The following is an 18,803-nucleotide window of genomic DNA, read 5'->3' on the forward strand; positions in this document are numbered from 1 at the left end:
GGGAGAAAACTACAAGCAGGAGCTGGAAGTTAACATAATCCAGGAGAGAAAGGAGAAGACATCACTATGTGATACAAGTCAGCAGTAACGTGAAGGAACCCAGGATTGCTGGGCAGCCAGAATGCAACGAGCCCAGGAAGAGTCAAGCCTTATACTTTCATGCCTCTGAAACCATGAGCCAATAAATTCCTGTTGCTAAGCCAACCCATAGTGTAGTATTTGTCATAGCATCCTGGCAAACTAAGAGTAATGGTGCAAACAAAACTGCAACAGGTGTACCCATTTTGCACAAGAAAATTGCGTTATTGTCAAAGATTTCATAGCATAGATATTTTATGAAAATGAGTACATATTTTATAAGTGTTATTTCATCATTGCCCTCACTCACTGTAAACATTTATCAACTATCATCTATGTGCAAAAATTGTGCAAAACTTTGGGATACAAAGTGCTAAAAAATTATAGTTGTTGAGTAATATAACGGGCAATGCCATCAATAATTTTTTTATTGAATTCAAAGGCAAGTTATAAATCAAGTATAATTTCACAATCTCTAATAAAAGCAAAAATCACTATACCAAGATATAATTCAGAGATAATAAGGCCATGAGAGTCCAAAAGTTTTTAAGAAGATGGCTAGCCAGTGGTATAACTTGATTCTAAACTTCTTTTAAATACTCTTCCCACCATGTCTTTTATTTTGTCTGGGATTTATTTTCCAATTGAGCTCTGTGAGAAAAAAAATTGAATTTATAATCTGACCAGGTCAAATATACTGATATTTTGTATTTTGGATGTATTTTAAATTTGAACATAATATAAATTTACACTTCTGATTTTCAGCTTATTTGCACCCATCTCACACTCTACTAGTCTGAATTTGTAAGGGTTTATGATACATTTAAAAATTTTTTTTAAGGTAGCTTTGTGGAAAGTAATTATTTTCTGTTTGAAAACATGAGCTGTGATATCAAGACACATGAAATCTGACATTTAGTAGTAACAGCATCTGATGTGGCTTTCAACATTGATTTTCTTGCTTCTCTTTGATTTGTTCAAGTTATATTTTCTCTATTACAGAACCATAGAAGTTAAATATTCTGTTTCTCTTTTATGACACATTGTGAACAATGGTGCTGCCAAGAATGAACTTAGAATATAGGTAGAAGTGTGATGACAATCAATTTTGGGTTCAAAACTAAAAACTACTTCAGAGAAAGCAAGGTTGAGAATATGATTTGATATTATGGAAGGGAATTCTCCTTTCCATTCTTCCCCACAAAATGTCTCTTGATGTCACAGAAACTGGCACAGAAGGGCCATGGACTTGGCCCAGTGTGGAATTTCTAATATACCAAGATTATTCCGGGGAGACTTCAAGAAAAGATGGTAGAACAGGGAGCCCCAGGACTCAGTCCTTCCACCAAAACAACTACTAATAGGCAGGAGCTGACTGAGACAACTGTTGTGAAACTTGAGAGGCCAGAAGAATAATATATAGCATCCAGGGGAGAGTGGGAGGAAGAGGCAGATAAATTACAGTAAAGAACTGTAAATTGCTCTCTACCTGCAGTGGCTATTGGTGCGCATTCCCCACTCTCCCAGCAGGCTATCTGGGGATTGAGTCCCTGGCTAGCTGCTGGTGACTAAAAAGGACATAAAAATCCTCTTCTAAGGACAGGGGTGGTCACAGTGATTTCTGATTATGGCTTTTGAATGGCAGATTTGGATTGCTGGTTCCAGGCTCTGAGGGCAGCTATTGTTTCAACCTGCCCCTGCAAGGATGGTGGTAGCCATTGTTACAAACTCACCCTGACAAAGGAAGAAGCCCCTGCTTCTACCCTTCCTGGATGGGACAGTGGTGGTGGAGATTTAAATATACAGCCCTTCTCAGGATTGTGGGGGGTGGTTATTTGAAGGGCTTCATTCTCTGGGAAGGCCAGGAAAGCTCAGCTTCAGTGAGCTGGGAGAAAGTTTTGGAGTTCTTCTTGATCCCCTCACCAGGGCGCTTTGGAGCCAGTCTGTGTCCCTTTTATGGGTTCCTGGCCCTGTTTCAGCTGGGAAAGACTGACTTAGGAAAGTCCTCTCAGAATGATCCTCCTCTCAGAATTTGTCCTCCAGGCAAAACATAGCATATGACAACGAAAGGAGTGTAAAAATCTATAGAGGTGAAGAGTCTGGAATAAAGGCCTGCTGGCATAGAATACCTGGAAGAATGAGGTCTGTCTCCTAGGAAACAGAGAAGACAACCAAGCTCCTGTAAACAGGGAACTCCAAAACAATGGACAAGAAGATCCCCAGGACAAGACAGAGGCCGAGAAAGACAGAGAAACCCTACACACTGCTGTCCACCTTACGCAGCCTTCCTGATAGGTGTGATGGAACTTAAGAAAACATGTCTTATTACCAGCTACCTATAAAAATCAGGAAACAGACATCTCAGGGACTAATTCCCAGAGTTAACATTTAAAAATATTAAAACGTACAGTGTGCAACAAAAGAATACATGACTAACAAAGATACAGGAAATGATGATCCATCCAAAGGAAGAGGAAAAAAATACGCAAAACACCAGCAAAGAAGAATGTCAACAAACCAAACAAAGCCTTAAAAAAATGACTTTAATAATGCTCAAAGAGATGAAGGAAACTACAGAGAAGGAACTAAAGGATAATAGGAAAACAAAGAATGAACAATATCAGAGTCTCACTAAAGAGAGAGAGATTAAGACATCCTTTGATAAAGAAATGCTGAGGGAGTTCATCACCACTAAACCGGTCCTACAAGTAATGCTAAAGGGAATACTGCAGCCTGAAAAGAAAAGACATTAGACGGTGGTTCAAAGCAGCATAAAGAAATAAAGGCCTATGGCAAAGGTAACTATTTGGGTAATTATAAGTAACAGTATTATTGTATTGTATTATTGGTATGTAATTCCACTTTCTTACTTCCTACAGTTACTAAAGGTGCAAAAAAAATACATAAAAAGTAATGATAAATCTAGGTTTGTAGACATGTAATTTACAAAGATATGTGGTTAACAAGCTCAAAAAATTACATGGGACAGAGTGGTATAGGAAAAGTATATTTGCATGCTATTGATATTAAGTTGTTATCAAGCCAAACATGATGGTTATTTATTTAGGATGCTATTTTTTAACCTCATCATATCCACAATGAAAATAGATAAAAATATATCTGGATAGAAGTGAGAGGGTACTCAATATGGCACAACAAAAACAGCAAGTAAATCTAAAAGTAGGCTTTAGTGGAACTGAGGTACTATAAGGTGTAAGACTTATAGAGGCAGAATAGTAAAATGGTAGAAAAAAGTTCTGTATTATTAGTAATGGTCTTTAATGTAAATTTATTAAACTCTCCAGTCAAAAGGCAGAAATTAACAGAATGGATAAAAATTCATGACCCAACTATATGCTGTCTGCCTAGACTCACCTTAAAGTCAAAGATACAACTAGACTGAGGGTGAAAAGATGGAAAAATATACCATACAAGTAGTAACCCAAAAAGAGCTGGGGTAGCTGTACTACTATTGGATAAAATAGGCTTTAAGTTAAAAATAGTTATAAGGGTCAAAGACAGTCATTGTATACTGAAAAAGGGGAGAATTGAACAGGAAGATGCAGCAATTATAAATATACATGCACCTAACAGCAGAGACTGAAAATATATGAAGCAAATATTGACAGCTTTGAAGGGATAAATTGACAGTCGCACATTAGCAGTAGGAGACTTTAACATACCACTCTCAATAATGCGTAGAATATCTAGTCAGATGATCAGTATGAAAGTACATGACTTGAACGATGCTCTAAACCAGATAGACCTGACAGACAGACATAGAACACTGCACCCAATGAATACAGAACACATATTCTAATGGCATGCTCATGGGTCATTCTCAGTATAGATCATATGTTGGATCACAAAACAAGTCTCAAATTTAAAAATATTAAAATAATACAATAAATATTTCCTGATCACAACAGAATGAACCTAGCAATCAATAACAGAGGAAGAATTGGAAAATTCACAAATCAGTGGAAATTAAACACATACTCTTAAATAATGAATGGGTTAAGGAGGAAATCAGAAGTGAAATGAGGAAATATCTTGATGTGAATGAAAATGAAAATACAACATACCAAAACTTATGGGCTACATTGAAGGCAGTGCTGAGAGGGCAATTTATAGGTCTAAATGCTTATATTAAAAAAGAAGAGAATTCAAATGAGATAGACTTCAAATCAGAGACCTAACATCAAATCTCATTAATGAAAAAAGGGAGAGCAAACAAAATCCAAAGTAAGCAGAAGGAAGGAAATAACAAAGATTAGAGTGGAGATCAATGAAATAGAAAACAAAAAATTAATAGAGAGAATCAATGAAACCAAAATTCGGTTCTTTGAAAAGATCAATAAAATTGACAAATGTTTAGCTAGACTGACAAAGAGAAAAAGAGAGAAGATACACATAAATAAATTCAGAAATGAAAAGTAGACATTACTACTGACCCTGCTGAATTAAACAGGACCACATTGACTCAGGAAGAAATAGAAGATCTCAACAAACCAATTACTACTAAAGGGATTGCATCAGTCATTAAAAACCTCCCAACACAAAAAAGCCCAGGACCAGATGGCTTCACAGGGAAGTCTATAAAACATTCCAAGAAGATTTCAGTACAGTTCTGCTTCAACTCTTCCAAAAATTGAAGCTAAGGGAACACTCTGTAACCCATTCTATGAGGTAAACATCACCCTCATACCAAAGCTGGATAAATACACTATAAGAAGAGAAAACTATGGCTCTCTTATGAATCTAGATCTCTTATGCATATAGATGTAAACATCCTCAGCAAAATACTAGCAAACTAAAATAACCAATTAAAAGAATTATAAACAATGATCAAGTGGTATTTACTCCAGATGTGCAAGGTAGGTTCAACATGAGAAAATCTATTAATAGAATATGATGTTTTATTTTGCTAACTCTGCCAGAATGCAATACACCAGAAATGGACTGACTTTTATAAAGGGAATGTATTTAGTTAGAAATTTACAGTTCCTTGGAGGGAAGGCAGCTAGCTTCCCTCTGGCTTTCTCTGTCATATGGGAAGACACATGGCAATGTCTGCTGGCTTCTGGGTTAAAATGGCTTTCTCTGGGGTGATTCCTTTCTGTATCACTAAAAGTCTGGTCTGCGCCATTTCTGAGTGCTGAGTTGAGGTGTGCCGGGTTGCTGAGCTCTGTTGAGCTCTCTTTTAAAACTCCAGCTAATTAAACTAAACATTGTTCAGGCACTCCCCTTAGCTGATTGCTGGTATAATCAGCCATAGATGAATTTCATATGCTGATGATTTAAGTCCACAGCAACAGAGCAACTGGGCACCATCACCTAGCCAAGTGACACCTGAACCTAACTACTACTAGTAGTTAGGTTTAAAAAGAGGGTAGTTAGGTTAAAAGGAGAGGTCAGAAGAGAGAGCAGGAATTCAGCACAGAACAGCAGAACTCAGCTCAGAGCTCAGTGCTGCACAGATCCCAATGTTTGGAGATGTAAGAAGGAATAGGCTCAGAATAGCTGTTTGAACCCAGAAGCATGGAGGCAAGGCCAGCAGATGTCACCGTACTCCTTCCAATGAAACAGAGAAAGCCAGAGGAAAGTCAGCTGCCTCCTCCAAAGAAGTGTAAATTTGTAACTAAATAAATCCCCTTTATAAAAGCCAGTCCATTTCTGGGGTATTGTATTCTGGCAGCATTGGCGAGCTATAACATACACCACATTAACAGAATGAAGAAACAAACCATAGATCATCTCAATTCTTGCAGAAAAGGCATCTGATAAAATACAGCATCCTTTCTTGATAAGAACACTTAGAACACTAGGAATAGAAACTTCCTCAACATGATTCAGGGCATATATGAAAAATCCACAGCTAACATTCTACTTAATAATGAAAGACTGAAAGCTTTCCCTCTAAGGTCAGGAACAAGGCAAGGATGCCTGCTGTCACCACTGCTTTTCAACATTGTATGGGAAGTTTTTGCCAGAGCACTTAGTCAAGAAAAAGAAATAAAAGGCATCCAAATTGAAAGGAAAAAGTAAAATTTTCCTTATTTGCAGATGATATGATCCTATATACATAAAACCTTAAACAAATCCAGAACAGAGTTTCTCAAGTTAGTAAATGTATGCAGCAAAGTGGCAGGGTACAAGATCAATACCCCAAACTCAGTAGTGTTTCTATACACAAACAATGAACAATCAGAATAAGAAATCAAGAAAACAATTCCATTCATAATAGCAACTAAAAGAAACAGATATCTAGGATTAAATCTAACCAGGGATATAAAAGACCTTACACAGAAAACTACAAGACATTGCAAAAGAAATTAAAGACCTAAGTAAATGGAAGTACATTCTATGCTCATGGATAGAAAGAGTAAATATCTTTATGATGTCAATCCTATCCAGAGCAATTTATAAATTTAGTGTAATCAACACAATTTCCAACAATCTCTTATGCAGAAATGGAAAAGTCCGTCATTAAATTTATATGGAAAGGTGAGGGACCCTGAATAGTTAAAGCCATCTCTAGGAAGAATGTAGTTTGAGAACTAGGACTTCCTGATCTTAAAACTTTTTACAAAGTTTTAAAACTTTGTAAGTCACAGTAATCAAATCAGCATAGTACTGGCACAAGGAAAGACATACAGAACAATGGAATAGAACTGAGGGCAGAAATCAATTCTCACATTTTTGGCCAATTGATTTTTGTTAAGGTGGCAAATATCACTCAATGGGGAAAGAATAGTCTTCAAAAAATGGTGCTCAGAAAATTGGATCCCCATTTGTAAAAAAAGAGAAGGAGGATCCCTATTTCATACCATATGCAAAAATTCAACTCAAATGGATCAAAAACCTTAATATAAGTGCTATACCCATCAAACTCCTAGAAGAAAAATAGGGAAGCATCTTTCAGGACCTTGTGGTAGGCAATGGTTTCTTAGAATATACCCCAAAGCACAAGCAATGAAAGAACAACATAGATAAATGGGACCTTATCAAAAATTAAAACATTTTGTAACTCAAAGGACTTTATCATGGAAGTATAATGACAACCTACATACTGGGAGAAAATATTTGGAAACTACATATCTGCTAAACGTTTACTGTCTAGAAAATATCCATAAATCCTTCAACTTAACAACAAAAAGACAAACAACCCAATTAAAAAATAGGCAAAAAGACTTGAATAGATATCTCCCAAAGAAGACCTACAACTGTCCAGAAAGCATATGAAAAGATACTCAAGATCATTAGCCATCAAGGACATGTAAATAAAAACCACAATGAGGTACTATTTCACACCCATTAAAATGACTGCTAAAAAGAAAAAAAAAAAAACAGAAAATATCAATTTCTGGAGAGGATATGGAGAAACAGGAATAAGCATTCACTGCTGGTGGGATTGTGGAACAGCGCTGCCACTGTGGAAGACAGTGGCAAGTCCTAAGGAAGCTAAATATAGAATACTATGTGGCCCAGCAATCCAACTACTAGGTATATACCCCCCAAAATGGAAATCAGGGACTAGAACAGATATTTGTATAGGATGTTCATAGTGACATTCACAACTGCCAAAAGATGGAAGCAACCCAAGTGCCCATGAACTGATGAATGAATAAATAAAATGTGATACATATATTTAATGGAATATTATTGAGCTGTAAAAAGGAATACAGTCCTAATACATGCAAAAACACAGATGAACCTCGAAGATATCATGTTGCTTGAAATAAGCCAGGCACAAAAGGTCAAATATTGTTTGATCTTACTATTTTGAAACAATTAGAATTAGTAGAATCATAGTATTAGAATAGAGAATATAGTCAACCAGGGGACAGGGTGGGGATAGATAGGGAATGGGGAGTTAAGGCCTAAATGTATATGGTTCCTATTTGGAATGATGGAAATGTTTTGGTAATGGGTAGTGGTGATGGTACACAACACTGTGATTTCACAGCCCTGGGGTGCACATCTGTATATAATTAAATGGGGAAATTTTAGATTGTATATATGGTAACAATAAAATTTTTCAAAAATCCATGGAACTACAATACAAACAGTGAACCCCAAGTTAAAACATGGACTTTAATTCATAATACAATTATGAAAATAATTTTTTAAAAGATTCACCTTTTATAGATTCATATAAAAGTATTTATGGATGCACTGATAGGGTGTCAGATTTGCTTCAAAATAATACAGCAAATGTGACAAAATATTAATATTGGTATATCTGGGTATCGGGGGGTGGGGGTATGTTGGAGTTCACTGTATAGGATTTGTATCATTTTTTGTAACTATCCTGTAAATTCAAAAGTATTTCAAAATAAATAAAGAAAAATAAAAAGATTCTTCAGAGGGTAGAATTCTCACCAAACTGCAAACCAACAGGCAAACACAATCCAGTCATTTTTGGTGTTACCAGTCAAATTATCATAGAATTTGTATGTTAATTTCTTCTCTTTGACCAAATTCTCTCACAAATGTAATTTACTAATATGATTTAGTCATGCTGTCACATTTTTTGAAGGCCTTTTGAAAGATTCTTAATGCTTTGTCGTTTCTGCACAACCGTTTTTATTCTTTAAAACTTTTAAAAAATTGTAAAGGTAATATCTTTTCCTTGTAAAAAATTTGAAGAGTTACTCAGTTTTTGAAACAATCATTTTTTTGCCACTTGTGGCTTCTTTTAAAATATTAATAAATAGTAATATATTATGAAAACTTCTAATTTCATTGCTTATTATTTTAATTATAATTCTAAGGGTTGCATAGAATTATATTGAATGGATAGATCATAATTTAGTAACATTACCAGTTTCCTATTGATAAGCATTAAAACTTTTTCCAATACTGCATTATATATATATATATATATATATAATGTGTGTGTGTTTGAATACTTGAATGTATATATATATATATATATGTATATACTTGAATAACTGGTATGTCAAAGGGAATTCACACCTTATATTTGGGTAGTTATTGCCCAAAATGTTTTATCAACTTAGACTTTCCTCTAACATTATGGGGAGTTCCTATTTTCCCATGTTCCTGCTTAGTCTTGCCTATTATAAATATTTTTCATATTTGCCCAGTCTGAAGAGATGAGAAATGGCATCTTCTTTTTGTTCTGGTTTGAATGTCCTAATCAGGAGTGAAAATCAGCGTCCTTTCATATGTTGATTGGCTGTTGTGTTTCTTTTTCTCATTTCAGTGTCTTGGTGATGGTCCCTTTTCAATTGCACTGCCGCTGCTCTGCCTTGGTTTAGGTCTCTAGAGTCATTTACTGAGGATTACTGTAATAGCGCTTCACTTGGCAAATATTTCCAACCATTCTTAAGGCTGGGAATATTTCTTTTATTACTCTGGTTTAAAGGAGTCTCTCCAGTCAACTAAAATATACATGACTTAACACAGTAATCAAATCCTTATACGATTTGGTCCTGATTTAGCCCTCAGCTATTTCCACTATCTCTTTTCTCTTCCTTCCATACTTTCATTTCCTATCAAGTGACAGAAACCATCTTTTCTTTACTATTATCTGGAACCTTCTTGACTTTCCACTACTCTTTAAGCTATTCCCTCAACCTAGAATGCCTTTTCTTTGTCTCTGTATAAAAAGCCAAAGTATCTTTCAAAACCTGACTCAAAGGACAGCTTTTTTATGGCATGTTTCCTGACTTACTCCTTCCTTCCACTTATCAAATGGAATTAATGTTATCTCCACATGTCAGACTATAGTATTATAGAACTTCCCCCTCTTTCCTCTATTAAATGTTTTAAGTTTCTCGAAAAGATGACCTTGGCTGGTTTTTGTTTCTGTCCTATTCCCCATTGTATCCCCCACACTTAGTATTGTTACCAGACTAAGGCTGTGGATTCTTTCGCTGAAGCTCTCAATAACCAATTCCTGAGACACTGGGGTTTCAAAAAGAGAAAGAGTTTATACTAGGCGCAAAGTAGGAGAGCAGATGGCCTAGAGGCCCAAAATTTGTCTCCCTGAACTACAGTAATTCAGATAGTTTTATTAAAAGTGGGCAAAAGGTGGGCAGGGTTTATGATAATGAGCACAATGGCCCCAGATGATGTAATTAGAGGTGGTGTGATTATTGAGCATGCGCAGATTGATTACATGCTTAGTCACAGAATATATGAAAGGAAATAGCGGAATGAGGCCTAGGTGACTTTCAGGTTAAAGTCTAAGCTGCTGCGCGTGTCAGGTGGGCCCATTTTGGTAAGACCATGTCTCGGTTATCAAGGTAACTTTAGATTTGGGTGGGATAGTTCTAGGCTGATCCAAGACCCATTGTTAATAAACATTAGGGGCTGTCTTTAGTGATTACAAGACTAAAGTTGAAAAACTGGACAACTGGGTACAAATGAAGGTTAGTCTCAAGGTTTTTCCAAACACAGGGGCAGAAGAAAAGGGCTATACAATCATTATCAGAGATCCAGGTAGTTGGATTACAATGAGGAGATTTCAGGAATTTACTTTCTACTCCAATATACCTGAAAGTAAAAAGGAATATCTATATAATGATTCAATAATCAAAATCATCCCTTAAATCCTGGTTTCTTGGTTGCAGTATGGTGTCCTGAACACAGGAGTCTTCAAAAATATTTCAACATAGAGGGAGATAGAAAGACTGTTAAAAATTACTGAGTAGTTATTTTGACTACCTGACAGTCCTAAGAGAACACCAGGAATATTTTTGACTGTCCTACTAGATGGAAATGGAGAACATTCTATGGGGGAGGGAATGGGACCAGCAGAAACTGTATTTCAATTTGACATCCATGTTTTTAAGTACTAAATGATTGTTAGTCTGTGGAATTTCTAAGATGGTCTTAAAACTATAATTACTATTATCTTTTATTTTTACTGTATTACTTCATTTCTGAAGCTTTGAGAGAAGATACTGCTTTTAAATTAATCACTATGTTTTTATAAAAGATAAATTGCGTTCTATGTTTCTATAGTGATAAACTTCATAAATTAACGCCAAACTGGCAGTACATTCTTTGCCACGGTTGGACACTTTCAAAGAGAAGCTTTCAGTTCTTTGTGTTTTAAAGTTCACGTAAGAACTAGTTTTCTTCAAACGTGCTTTCTTAGTGAATCTCTATTAGTTTTTGCTAGCAAAAAATTCATTTCCTATGCAATGTCTCTCTTGGTTATATTTTCATTAGACAATTACTTGCCTGGATTTTGTTATTCTCACTATTTAGAAGGATTCTTGAGGGAAATTAAGATGATTTCCAATAAAATTGGAAATACTTCTGCATATAGAAAAGTATTATATTCTAAGAGGTTTAAAATTTTTATTAAAATCCTTAAATGTCTTTAGAACTGAGAATCACATATGTAGCAGGGATGTTTTGAGGGAAAGTCTCTGCCATGTTTCTGCATAGACTGCTGTAAAAGGACCATCATGGCCATACCACATCTTGGACATTTTTCTGGAAACAAATTAAACACTTTAATCATTTTATAGTAGAAAGAGAACAGGTGTTGACTTGGGGAGAAGAGACTGACCCTCAAACGCTGGACTAATCCTTGATAACTATAACTGATTTATCATTAAATCCTTGTATATGTACAATTATGGTCCTATCAATATTTCAAATATTACACTCAAGTTTTTTTTTTTTTTTTTTTTTTTTAAAGGAAAGACAGAGAGAAGGAAGGAAGGATAGAAGGAAGGAAGGAAGGAAGAAAGGGAAACATCTTTAAACATTTTCTTGTTTTTATTGTATTCTGTTTCTCCGTATTTGTTACATGGGCTGGGGCCGGGAATCGAACCGAGGTCCTCCGGCATAGCAGGCAAGCACTTTGCCCGCTGAGCCACCGCGGCCCGCCCTACACTCAAGTTTTTATTGAAATAAAACTTCTTCCACAAATTTAGGTTTTTCTCCTTAACACTATTCTTTTAAATAAAGCAACTCAACCCTTCAACTTTTTGCTAACCATCACCTAATTCTCAAAGTTAAAAAGAGAGATACTCATTACTTACCTCTCCATAGCTCAACCCCTTGGGCTAGACAATTCCTCTCGTTTAAGAAACTTTTCTGTTTTGTTTTAAAATTTTAAAAATGAATGTGAATATGATTTCTAACACTTATCCAGAAACTTTCACTAAATTAGATTTCAACAATGAACTGAAGATATCCTAGGGAACTTGAAATATTCTATTATACAGTCAGTATATTAGGATGTGCCAGAGAGGAAGTTGACTTGGTCTCCACTCTTGTAGAGTCTGGGAAAACCACTCAGTTGTGTAGCCAAACTGGAAAGAGGACAATTTGTATTGACCTCTGAGAACCAGAGAGCACGACTAAGGAGGATTACCTCCAAGTCCACCCTTCTACCTCTCCATCCTGCTTAGTCACTTGGGTTACCATCAAGACAGGATGTAGAACTATCCAATTATGAGCAGAAGCCCTGGAACAATTGTGTGTGAGTTTGTGTGTATGTCTTAAATATGTGTCTATGTATGTCTTCTAATGCCACAGGAGTGTTAATCTTCAATGATGAAGTTAAGAAAGTTCCATTTTGGAAGATTATAAACAGTTCCTGTCATTGATAATGGAAGTTGTGCTTTGTATTATGGGAAACTGGTTTTTTTTTTCTGAGTTATGTCTATTTACAGTGCAGATATTAATAAACTCTCAGATGAATCCAAAGGAGTGATTCAAATGTTGATGCTTAAATCTGAGATGTTACATAATTTTTTTAGGAATATTAATCCAAATTTTCAACAGAACTGGGGTGCTATAGAATTAAATTATTTATTTTCCCTACATGTGTATCTAGGCTGCCCTGTGGTTGAAAAGTTGTTTGTTCTCAGGGTCTGTCAATCTATTTGCTAGGGATGCTAAATCTGTAGCAAGCCTGGAGGGAATATGGTGCTGTGGATTGAGTCTGGGCTGGGCACAGGGCTCCCTGGTGTGAACTGGTGCTATCTCACCTAGAGTGATATTTAAGGCTGAACAATCAACTCTGAGGAAAGTACTATATAATATTGTGATGGCTCCTCTGGGCCTTGGAAATCAGACCACAGCCTGTGGATGAAAGTGAGGGCTTTTGTGCCCTCCCCCCCCCCCCCCCCCAAATAATTGACCATCCTCACAAAGCAGGTCTTGATCAGGCAGATCAAGGCTCTTTCTACTAAAAAATGGTTCTTTATTCCAGGATCATATCTAGGAGTTGGGGACAAGGTGTGGGGATATGTGGAGATCCTCATTAGTGGAGGGATCTGAATCCCCTCCCTCTGCCTGAACCGGGAGGAAGCTGGAATACACTGTTTGCAATCATTCAAGTAAAAAGTGCAAGATAAACATTAAATGAAGTGTTGAAGAATAGCAACATCAAACAACAAAATAGATATAGCTCTTCTCTATTAATCAAAAGTCACAACTATTAAAATGGAAAATTGCAGCCATGATAAAATAACAGAAAGATAGATGATGCTATGTGAATGCGCAATGTGGATAATTTACCAAGTCAAGGAGCCCTAAGGAGCCTTCCCTGGAAAAATGACAATTCAGCTGAGAACTGAAACATAAAAAAGAATTGACTAGGGGTTGCAAGGGAAGTTCAGTGGTGAAATTCTCACCTGCCATGCAGGGGATCTGGGTTCAATTCCCAGCCCATGCACTTCCCCCAAAAGACAAACCAAACCAACAAAAACAAACAAAATTCAACAAATGCTGCTGCAATAATGGGATACTCACATGGAAAAAGAATGAAGTGTGACCCCGCCATACAGCATACAAAACAAAAAACAACAAAAAACAACAACAAAAAGAATTGATTAGATGGAACAGTGGTATATGAACATTGTGGGGAAAAAAGAATAATTGGTGGGTGCAAAGGTCCTGTGGCTGGAGGGAGCATAAAGAATATAAAAGACTCAAAAAAGGCCCATGTGTCTGGACTGGAGACAGCTACACTGGAGGGGAACTGGTGTTTTTTGAGGCTGGGGAGGCATGTGGGAGCTATAGCTGGCAGTTTGTAGGCTTCTTAAGGAGTTTTATGTTTATCTTCAGAGCAATGACAAACCATATTTTTTAAGAATGGGAATGGGGTGGAGATGATCATATCTGGATTTTGAAAGATTGCTTTTGGCTACAGAGGTTGTACTTAGAGGTAATTGTATAGGGAGAGGGGAGGAGCCTGGAGAAGACAGTTTATTGGGACACAGGACCACTGTTGGCACTCTGGACAGGAATAGATTTGTAGAGGAATTAAGGGTTCCTTGGAGAGCTATAGGCATTCCTAAATGGGGAACCTGATAGATGTGTGGACTTCTGTAGAATGGGGCTCAGGGTTACTGTCAACCTGTTGCTAAAGACAGAGTGGCTTGATTTAGAACTGAACAGGCAAATCAGATCTGGAGTTACGTATATAACTAAATTGAGATCATACTAAATAACCATTAATGAAATATTAAGTAAATTACTTCATTCTATATATTAATATGGAGAACTTTTCAATATTATTAAATGTTTTGTACAACATCATTTTAAGTTACATTATGGTATACCATTTCATGGATTTGCTATAATTTCTTTAATTAATAGATTATTAGATATTTGTATTAGTCATAACTTTTATCATTATAAAGAATGCTTTGATATTTATCAATTTAAGTATGTCATTGCATACATGCTAGATAAATCCTTGAAATCAATTATCCCAGGAGTGGGGGGGGCAGTTACTGAGAGAATGTGAGTTTTAATGCCTTCTCTGTGTAATGACAAACATTCCCCCATTGTAAAAACCTATTTATCCCCCTCATCTGCAGTGAAAGAGTCCTTCCCAACAGTGAATAGTATTCTTTTCATCTTTGCCAATCTGATAAGTAACTTTTAGATCCTATTTTAATTACCATCTCTTGAAATAAAAAAAAAAATTAATCTAGAAGGAGCCCTAGAGAGTATCTAATTTAACCAACTCATTTACAAAGCTTACAGAGGTTATAACTTGGGTTATACCCAAGATTTCACTGCTAGAAGGCTGCAGAACATGAATTATGAACCAGTTCTCCAGAATCTCAGCCCAGGGCTCTTTCTATTAAAAATTAGCTTAGTAGGGTGCCCCTGCCGCAGTTGTCCTCTGGGAGGCATTGGAGCAGAAGGCTGTGGGAAGAGAGTGGGATTTTGGCTCTTTGTAGTCTATGGAAGCAATTAGTAGACCCAGGTTCCTGGAGATGCTTCACCCATGGAAGGAAGAATGGAATGAGAATGTTACAACCTATTGGAGCTGGTTATCCAACTTTTAGATGAGTCTCAGGGGGAAGGCATTGAGCTCAGGAAACCTTCCTTGGGGTCACTGTGCTCCCAGAAACCCTAGAATGAGCTTTACTAGGGTCAGGCCTTATTGTCAGTGGGATGAGGACGGAAGGAAGGTGTCTGAACACCTCCTGGTTAGAAAGAATAACAATGCCTTACCAGGGCTAAAATCCTAAAAATTTGGGAAGGAGCTGGAATCATAGCTAAAGACTGAATCATGATCTGATCCCCAATTTTAGTTTGTAGGAATGCTGCTGGAAGAGAAGGTTATGCCTTCAGTTCTCTCTCAGCCCTTTCAATTCCTTTTGTACACTATCACTGGGTACATTGTAAAGTCCTCTTTAAATTCTACACTCCATTTGCCTTACACCAAGCCCAAAACCAATTCCTTTTTCTATACAATATATTTCAGTACAATCAACAGATGATGATAACATAGGGATAAAAAATCATTTCAGGGAGTAGAATGGAGAGAAATAAAGATGGAAACCAGGCAAAAGGAATCAGAATTAATAAGAGTAAATCAGATAAATCAAAAGGACCTCTCTTTGGCCTGCAGAATAAAGCCAAATGTTGTGACCTGGCTCCAAACTTCTTTTCCAGACTCATGCACCCACTTCTCATTTCAAAGACCCCTGCTCTGGTTAGGTGGATGTTGTCCTTGACTAGGAATGCTTCTGGGGGTTTCCCATTTTCCCTCCCTGGAACAGTGCTTTCCAAATTTCACGTTTGTGAAATCTATCCATCATGCCAATCCTATTAACCAGAGCCTACATTTCTATTTCCGCTGAAGCTATTCATTAAACATTTATTATATATTGAATTTCTGATAGTTATCTTTTAAGGAGTTCATATTTTGTCAGTAGCTAAAATGTAAGCTGCTGCGCTTGTGATGGCTTTGCAATGTGCAGACTTGACTAGGCTGAGCTACATTTCCCAGAATTCTTTTCTGTATGTTTCCAATTAGAATGGGCCACAAGAGAGATATTTGTGTGAGAACTGGAGGACAGAAGAGAAACAGTAGCTATTTTTAGCTTGTACAAAGTGCTGTTGACCTGCTGACTCACCTTGTCGTGAGGCAGCAGCTGGACCAGCAAATGCTTTACCATCCCCCCTGGATTTCCTTTCAGCTTCACCAAATTCTGGGCATGTGTGTGTATGTGTGTCACTCTACGAGAAAGGTGCCCAGCTTTGGTAGGATACCTAAAGCACTAAGATCAGAGACAACAAGAGCTGACACAGGTTTCAGTTCACCTTGTGTTTGAGTATTCCAGCTTTATCTTGCTCTCTCCTGCTCTCATCACATTCCCTTCCCAACTGCCTGCCCTGTGAACTTCAAGCTCCCCCATCAGATGCAAAAAGGACAGCCTTCCAGGACAGTTAAACCGGGTTCTACAATTGTATAAGATCCAACCACAGTGGACCATTCCTCCTTGCAGGTCAAGGCAAATGATGAGCTTTTCACACACATACACGCACACACACACACGCGTGCAGTTATATATATAAAACAGGCATTTGTGTACAGGCAAGAAAGCTTTACTAAGCCATTTGTCTTTTCTTTACAATGCAATAAAGAGGTAATGATAGTAATAGGTGGATTTAGAAATCATTACAGAGGAGTAAAGAGAGGAATTAAGATGGAAATTGGGCAAAAAGAATCAGAACCAGTAAAGGTAAATAGATATAGCATGATTATCAAAAAGAGCAAACTAGAAAGAAATCCTAATAAGCAAGAAATATAGGGAGAATATAAACAAAAATAAAGCAGGGAAGTGTGATGTCCATAGAGAGAAAAATTAATGACTGGCTAGGACAGAACTTAAACTTTCTCAGTTCCTTTTAATGTCTCAGTAATTTTTTTCACAGTGCCTCTAGACCAAAGGCATATGTACTAGTTTGAAACTGTTGTGTCCCCAGAAAAGCCATGTTCTTTAATCTGGATTTAATATTGTAGGGTGGGATCTTTATCGATTGGGTTATTTCCATGGCGATGTGACATACCCCATTGTGGGTGTGACATTTCGATTAAATGGAGATGTGACTCTGCCCATTCAAGGAGGATCTTGATTAGTTTACTGGAGTCCTTTAAAAGTGGAGACATTTTGAAGAAAACACAGAAGTGACAGAACTGACACAGAAACATTTGGAGAAGCAGAAAGGAAATGCCTCTAGGGAAACTGTTGAAACAGAGAACAGATGACCAGCAGACACCACATACCTTCCTAGATTGGCCTTTCTTGAGTCAGGTATCTTTCTCTGGATGCCTTAGTTGGACATTTTTATGGCCTTAGAACTGAAACTTGTGACTTAATAATCCCTTTTTTAAAAGCCATTCCCATTCTGGTAGCAGAATTTGCATTCTGGCAGCATTTAGCAAACCAATACAGCATACTTAACAGTTTTGCTTATTAAGTACTTAGGTCCAAACAACTTAAGTATTTATATCCTAACAACTTAGTATCTTTTGAGCACTGCACATCTCCTCAATCTTTGGAATTAGACATCTATATCCTAATTTCTGTACCATATTTTATTTTCCCATAATACTTCCTTTTTATCACAGCCCACCGCAGAAAATCCAGCTTCACAAAGATATGACATCTTTGAGAGAAATCTAATTTAGATGAGTAGTCATCTAATGTTGAAGCTCTGGATTCCCTGGAGTGTATAGTTTAAAAAATGAAAAAATCTCATGGTTCACCCATGAATTTGCTAAGGCACCATGGGTCACCTTGGCACATAGATTGGGAGCCATGAGGCTAGAATGTTAATTTAAAAGAGCAATACAAGGAGATATGGAAAGAAAAAAAACAAAGGGTATTTAACAGGAAGGATATTTTTTAAAGTAGTGCAAATGAAGACCAAGAATGCAACACATATTTTGAAAAGTATTCATTCATTTATTCAACAGATATTTACCATATGCCAAACCTAGACATTACACTTGGTATAGAGTATATAGTGGTGAGCAAGATGACATAGCTCCTGCCCTCAAATAGCTTTAGTCTAGCATGACAGTAGGCATTAACAGAATAACAACAATGGAGTGGGTAGAAAATTTTGATAGGATATGAACAAAGAGCTAGCAAGCATTTTGGTGGATTGAATTAGGTACCCCAACAAGGACATGTTCTTAATCTTAATCTGCATTCCTGTGGGTGTGTATTCATTCATAGATAGGATCCTTTGAAGATGAATTGTCTGTTAAGGTATGGGCCTCTTTGTGAACAGGATTTTCTAAAATACTATTTAGTTGTGGCCGGGTTGAATATGGGTGGGCCTTAACCTGTATGACTCGAGAATTTATTAAGAGAAGAAATTCAGACACAACTAATAGAACCAGAAGCTGGAATCCAGCAGAAACCTGAATATTGCTGTGGGATGGGAGACAGTTTCAAATCAAGGAACAC

At 36.8% G+C, this 18,803-nt stretch overlaps 1 long non-coding RNA gene across 1 annotated transcript in view; it reads left to right on the top strand.

Moving 5' to 3' along the window:
- Window positions 1-2,252: 2,252 nt before the first annotated feature.
- LOC143676327 (uncharacterized) overlaps window positions 2,253-18,803 on the top strand; it is a 256,750-nt gene continuing 240,199 nt past the window's right edge. Inside the window, exon 1 of the long non-coding RNA XR_013172005.1 lies at window positions 2,253-2,876. This is a non-coding gene — a long non-coding RNA (uncharacterized LOC143676327). The remainder of the gene's footprint in view (window positions 2,877-18,803) is intronic.

Source organism: Tamandua tetradactyla, chromosome 3 (assembly GCF_023851605.1).
Source record: "Tamandua tetradactyla isolate mTamTet1 chromosome 3, mTamTet1.pri, whole genome shotgun sequence".
In the NCBI taxonomy this organism is placed as follows: domain Eukaryota; kingdom Metazoa; phylum Chordata; class Mammalia; order Pilosa; family Myrmecophagidae; genus Tamandua; species Tamandua tetradactyla.